The sequence below is a fragment of the Canis aureus genome, chromosome 12 (assembly GCF_053574225.1).
Source record: "Canis aureus isolate CA01 chromosome 12, VMU_Caureus_v.1.0, whole genome shotgun sequence".
In the NCBI taxonomy this organism is placed as follows: Eukaryota; Metazoa; Chordata; class Mammalia; order Carnivora; family Canidae; genus Canis; species Canis aureus.
This window is the reverse complement of record NC_135622.1, coordinates 14,111,706-14,118,269: the sequence shown is the minus strand read 5'-3', so window position 1 is coordinate 14,118,269 and position 6,564 is coordinate 14,111,706. Positions and strand designations below refer to the sequence as shown.

Below are 6,564 nucleotides of genomic sequence, written 5' to 3'. Positions count from 1 at the left end.
GTGACATCAGCCGTTGTGATGGTAATGGAGGGGCCTCTCTGCCAGGGGGGGCTCCCCTTCACCAGCCGGCCCACATCAACTCCCAGAGAGGATCGAAGCTCCTATTCCCTCAGGGTGGGGGCAGGATGTGGGCCAGCACCGGACCCAAGACAACAGGCCCCCTCCCGATCTGAACCCGCTGCTCAGTGTTATCTTCCAAGCCCAAGCTATGACCTTCCTCTCTCCAGAGCTCCAGAAAAGGAATGGAATCTGAACATTGAGACGCTTTTCTGGCCTAAACAATCCTTTCATTCTCTAGGCTCAATGATGGGTCTATTTCCTCCTGTAAATGGGTCTCGTAATCTTCAACTTTTACCTTTGCTTCTAAGGGTAATTAATTGGATCTCCCTCTTGTTCTCCCTACACACTCCCCTCTCTGTTACAAGGCTCAGGTTCACCCGAGTGGATGGCTTTTCTTTCTTTCTATTCCACGGAGTGCTCATTTTTAAAGCTGATGGAGTAAGGCCTTGCCCTCTCCAGTGAACCTCTTCTCCAGAGAAGCCTGCTGGGGAAACACCACTTCCGCAGGCCTAGGAAAGCTGCTCTGCCCCGCCGAGGGCTTTTCAGATAGTGAGGCCTGAGCCGCCATTTCACTTTTTCTTCCCAGGTAGGTTTCCAAGGTTTTAGGGAAGGAGTTTTCGGGGTGTCATTCTCAGGGGCAAAGTGAAAGGTTAACTGATGATCTGGACCCTGGGGACCCAAGGAGGCAAAGATGGGCACGGGAGAAGGAAGACCAAAGCATCAGAGAGTTTCCTTTTTCCCCACAGGCCGAGAAATAAAGGGTAAGGCCTGAGGCGCAGGGCAGCACAGGGCATCAGGGGAGGAGTGAGACTAGATCCCTCGTTGTCATTGTCGTCGGGGCAGCAGGAGGAGAGAGGCTGCTCTGGGGAGGCAGGTCATGGAGGCAGTAAGCTGAGCTCCAGAGACACACGATTTCTAGTAACTGCCGTCTTGTCTGGCATTTCGGCTCTTTGAAGTCAGGGATGACCTTCTACACTTGTGTGCATCCTTGGCAGCACTTTACCCCGCCAATGGCATCTGGGCGGTCGTGACCAAAGGAGTCACTCTTGGAGCGGGGACAGTTGCTACCAAGGGAGGGGGCCTGGGCAGTCGTGACCAAAGGAGTCACTCTTGGAGCGGAGACAGTTGCTACCAAGAGAGGGGGCCTGGAAAGGAGCACTAGCACTCCCTGCTAGGAGGACTATCTTTTAGCTGACAGGATTTAGGAAGGGTATTGAGAATAAAAAGCGAACTAACTTTTAGTCAGTTTTGTTGTGGTTTGAACGCTGTCTACAAGCATGTATGAGCCCATTCCTGGTACACTGTGGAGTAGGGAACAGGTGGGAAACAGAGTGAGTCAGGTGAGAGACCAAAACAGCCCTGTAATCCCTGACAGGCCATGCATCCCGGCAGGGGTGGGGTTGGGGGTGAAGGCAGGTGTGCGAGGATATGTGGATGTGGGCATCTAAAAGAATTCAGACCTCCCCGTCATGGAGCCCTGATCCCACTGCCCACATAGAACCGCTGGAAATTCCCACTTACTGGAATATGTATATACTTTTTCACATGCAAAAAACACACAACCATAGTATATTATATTACAGGTTTCTTTCCCACTTAATATGTTTTGGACATCTTTCATGGCAATATAATAGGATTTCTTCCTTTATAAAGCCTTTGAATACTTCCATTGCATTGATGTCTCTGGAGTTTATTTAATTCTGAACTGGTGAATATCTGGGATGTTCCTGGCGTTTCACTATTGTGAATAGTATTGCAAGACGTTTGTGTACACCCTTGCCTTCTTGCATAGTTATTTCTGTAGTATGAAGTTTCAGCAGTGACACTTGTTGGTTAAAGATCAAAAGTATTATAAACGTTAAGAGAAGCTGTATATTACTCTTTTGAAAATCACCAATTTACACTGTCTCCAATAGGATGTGAGTCTGTTCCTCTATATATCCTCAGCCCTAAGTAACATCAATATTTTTCATCCTTGCCAATCTTATAAGTAAAGAATGATTTCCCTTTGTTTGATGTAAATTAATTGACAGGGAGCTTAAGCATCCATGTGTATTAGTCATTAGCATTTCCACCTATATGAAGCAGCTATCCATATAGTCTGCCTTTTCAAACAAAAAAAAAAGGTTATTTTCCTTTTTGTGTTTATTTGCAGTTCTTTGCATTTTAGGGATTTAAATTATTTGTCATTTGCATTTGCAGATATTTTCCTCAGTTTGTCTTTTGAGTTTGTTCATGGTCCATATCATTTAGAACTCCTTATTCTGCAAGTAACATAAAACCTAACTCAGAAAAGGAGATTTGTTGGCTGAAAGTCCAAAGGTAGTTCAGAGTTGGTTTGATTTGATGACTAACAACTGTCAGGGCCTTGTTTCTTTCCCTTCTGTTCCCCCTGCCTTTTATAGAGGCAAAGCTATCCTAAAGCTCAGTTCCCTGCTGGTGGCTGACGGGCTGTCATTCTTCCACCGCCACACTACGATGTGCGGAAACTGACTTTCAAAGGCCCTCTGAGAGAGTAAGGCCCCTTCTGACCCGTAGCCTCCAATATTTAGAGGCTTAAATTGGATTATGTGCCGTTCTTTTTGACAAGGACTATGCCGTGGGGTTACTGCTGAGACACGAGTAACTTGAACTCATCACTGTGGCAAGGCCAATGGAACCACTCTGGTAGGATAAAACAATCAGTTCTGGGACTCTGGAGTAAAGAGGTGTTACTATTCACTCCCAAACAAACCGCATGGCAGCTACACACTGGGGCAATGGTGGAAGGATATTGAAGAGATGAGCCACAATACTCACTACCTGGCATTTCTTGCCACATGAAAGGTTTTTCATTTTTGAAAAACGTCAGTTTTCAAATGTCAGTTTATCAGGCTTTTCCTTTATGACGTGTAGATTTCATGTCAGACTGTCTTTTCACCAAAATTATACAAATATCGACCCATGTTTTCTTCTGATAGTTCTTTTGTGTGTGTGTGTGTGTGTGTGTGTGTGTATTGTAAGGAGCTGTGATGTCCTTCAACAGATGAATGGATAAAAATCTGAGAGTTCATTTTTAACACATTAATTATTTTATCAATTTGAAGTCTACTTTGAGGTCAAGAATGGGTCAGGGATCCAGCTTTTTCTTTTTCCCCAAAGGCTAACCAATTCTCCCAGAACATCACGGATTAATTTGTAAATATCAGTGTAAATATATTTATCATATGTTAGATTTCCATTTATCTTTGGGCCTATTTCTGGACTTTATTTACTGTTCCATGATCATTCTATTTCTGAACCATTACCATATTGTCTTAACTACCAAATCTTTTTAATCAGTTTTAATATCTACTAATCCCTTCTACATCATGCTTTTCTCTTTCAGATTGTTCCTGAATATTTGGATATTTATTCTTCCATGGTAATTTTATACATGCTTTTTTCAAGTTTCAAAAGTTTTATTGTGATTTGGATTGGCACTGCATTGAATGTATAAGATAACTTGCAGATAAATAGCATCTTTATAACATAGTCTGCCTGTAAACATTGATGAAAAATATCTGTCCATTTACTTATCACATTTATATTCCTCTAACAGTTTTAACATTTTCTTCATTTGGATTCCTCACATTTCTTACTTCGTACAACCATGGATGTTTAACGTTTTCATTACTGTTGTGAGTGAGATCTCTCCTTCCATATTCTATATTTTCTGTTTTGTTTTACTTACAGAATATGCAAACATCTATCAGATAGCAAAGTCCTGCAGTCCCATATTAACAGATGCTGATGAGGGGTTGAAGAAACAGTGGTAGGAAGATATATTAATACAGCTACTTTCAAAAGCAGTTTTGTGCTGCAGATTCAAATCCCTTATCTGCAATTCAGAAATAAAACCAAACCAAAACAAAACAAAAACCCTGATAACTGGAAGTTCTTTCTTAACATATGTGGTGGCAAAACCTGACTCTATGTGAGATTATTTATGGTCTTTATTCCATTTTTTTGTGTGTGGATATTTTCACTTTTCACCACAGAAAAAGAAATATATTTGATTATGGAATACTTTACCCAAGCCCTGCTAGAATATGATGTATGGCACAGCACTGTACTGCCTTTCTAAAATCCAAATTGTTCTTACTCTGAAACACATTTGGCCCACAAAGTTTTGAACAAGGTATTGTGAGCCTGTGTCCCATAAAGTTAAAGAGGTGCATACCCTCACACTCAGTGATCCCACTTCTGAGAACATTCCCAAGAGAAATCTATCCACAAGGAGACATGTATAAGACAGGTCTTATTCCATTCCAGTATTATTTATAATGATGAAGATTAGAAATCACCTAAATCTCCACCAATGGGAGAATAGATGGTGACATATTCATCTAAGAGAGACTGTATAGCAGTTAAAATGAACTATATGGGTCAATATAAACAAATCTTTCAAAACTTGTTGAATAAAAAAGCAAGTTGAAGAATGATGACAGCATGATATGATTTTAAGTGTGAAAACATTCATGAGAAAAACACTGAATTCAGTATAGTAGTCATCTCTGCAGGGTGAGGGGAAAAATGAGGTCCCCCTGGATACACAGCAGGCTTTTTGCTTTATTCATTAGTCTAATTTCTTTTTTTAAAATCTGAAATGAATACAGCAAGATGTTGAAATGTTTTTACAAATACATAGATTTGTATTCTACATAATGTTCTCAATCGGAAGAATTCTGGAGAGTTAAATATGAGCATTATAGGAAATTATAGAGCAGCTATGCCTCAGAGACCCAGGCTTCTTGTCTTTCTGTTCTGTTGTACTTAGCATGCTTAGCATTTCATGGGCACAGGACAGTTGCCTAACCTCCAAGCATCATCACATCCACCTTCCAGGCGGGAGGAAAGGAGAAGGAGGACAAGGAAAAGTCCAAGAGATAAAGGCCTGTGCAGGCCAACTCTCTTCCTTCCTTAGGAGACCATGATTTTCTGTCTTCGGGTTTATAGATTTGTTTCCCTAAAACCATGTAAAATATTCTCAAAATTATTAAATTTAAATTACTATTTTAAATGATCTCTTTATATTACCTCCTCTTACATCTTATTGGCCAGAACTGAACCCCATGGCCACGCCCAAAACCAATCACAGCCAAAGGGAGGGAAGTTACCTCTGGTTTAGACCACTTATGGCTCATTGGCTGTAAACTACAGGAGAACAGTATTTTGTTCACAGCTTTATCCTCGGTATCTGGAAGACTTTCTACCACATAATATATGCCCATTAATTGTATTGAGTGAACCGACTATGTATATGAATGAAAAGATAAATGGAGCTGGGACCCGGGCAAGAGATCAAGAGATCGGCACCACTATTTGAGCCAATCTGAGTCCTGTCAACCGGGAACCAGGGGGAAATGAATGCTGTCAAGAGGTCGGATCTATATCCTTGACCTGTTTATTTAGATGCCCATTCTAGGAGGCAAAGCTTACTAGTGCAAACTATGCATTTGTTAAATATGAACAAATATTTTCTCCTAGTCTTGCACTTTATGGAGAAGCTGCAAAGAGATACAGAGTTCTCATATACCCCTCACCCAGTTTCCTCTCTTGTTAACATATTACTATATACATTTGTGAAAATTTTATAAACCATAACCCAGACTTCAGTGGGATTTCACCAGCTTTTCTGTTCCAGGATTCAATCTAGGATACCACAATGTTTATTTGCTCTAGCTCTTTTGGTCTGTGACAGTTTCTCTATCTTTCCTTATTTCTTTATGACCTTAACAGTTTTGAGGATGCTGGTTTAGACATTTTGTAGAATGTCCTTCAATTGGCATTCATCTGATGTTTTGCTCTTAAGTAGATGGGGGTTATGGGTTTTTTGAAAGAATACAATAGAGGTGATACGTCGGAAGTTACACAACATCACTAGTGGTATGAACCTTGAACACTTGGGTATAACAGTGTCCTTCATGCTTCTCCACCATAAAGCGACTATTTATCCCTTTCCATATTCTAGTTGTTTAGAAACAAGTCACTGACAGCAGTACACCACTAAGATGGCAGCAGGGAGGGGAGGGGCTTAAGCTTTGCCTCCTAGAATGGGCATCTAGATAAACCATTGGGAACTCATAGGAAAGTTTTGGCTCTTCATCTTAATTAATTTATTTAAATCACTTATTTATCTCAGTATGGACATTCACACATGTTTTTGCATCTATTTTAGACTACTTTCTTCTCTTTGTAATCTTGTATTGTAATAGAACTCACACAACATAAAATTCAGCATTTCAAAACATACAATTCAATGGATTTCTCTATACTCATCGTGCAACTGTCTGCATCAAATCTCAGAACACTTCCATCACCCCAAAAGAAACTTTCTACTTACTAGCAATCACTCCCAATTCCCTCCTTCCCTCATCCCCCAAATCCACTTTTTATCCTGTAGATATTAATTTCTATTAATTTCTCTATCCTGTACATTTCATATAAATGGAACCATATAATATGTGACTTTCAGCATCTGGC

General features: G+C 40.6%; 1 long non-coding RNA gene across 1 annotated transcript; it reads left to right on the top strand.

Moving 5' to 3' along the window:
- The first annotated feature begins 37 nt into the window (after positions 1-37).
- LOC144280630 (uncharacterized) lies at positions 38-3,973 on the top strand. The gene is made up of 3 exons (XR_013349060.1): positions 38-646; positions 3,428-3,463; positions 3,775-3,973. It is a non-coding gene; the product is annotated as an uncharacterized LOC144280630 (long non-coding RNA).
- Positions 3,974-6,564: the final 2,591 nt, after the last annotated feature.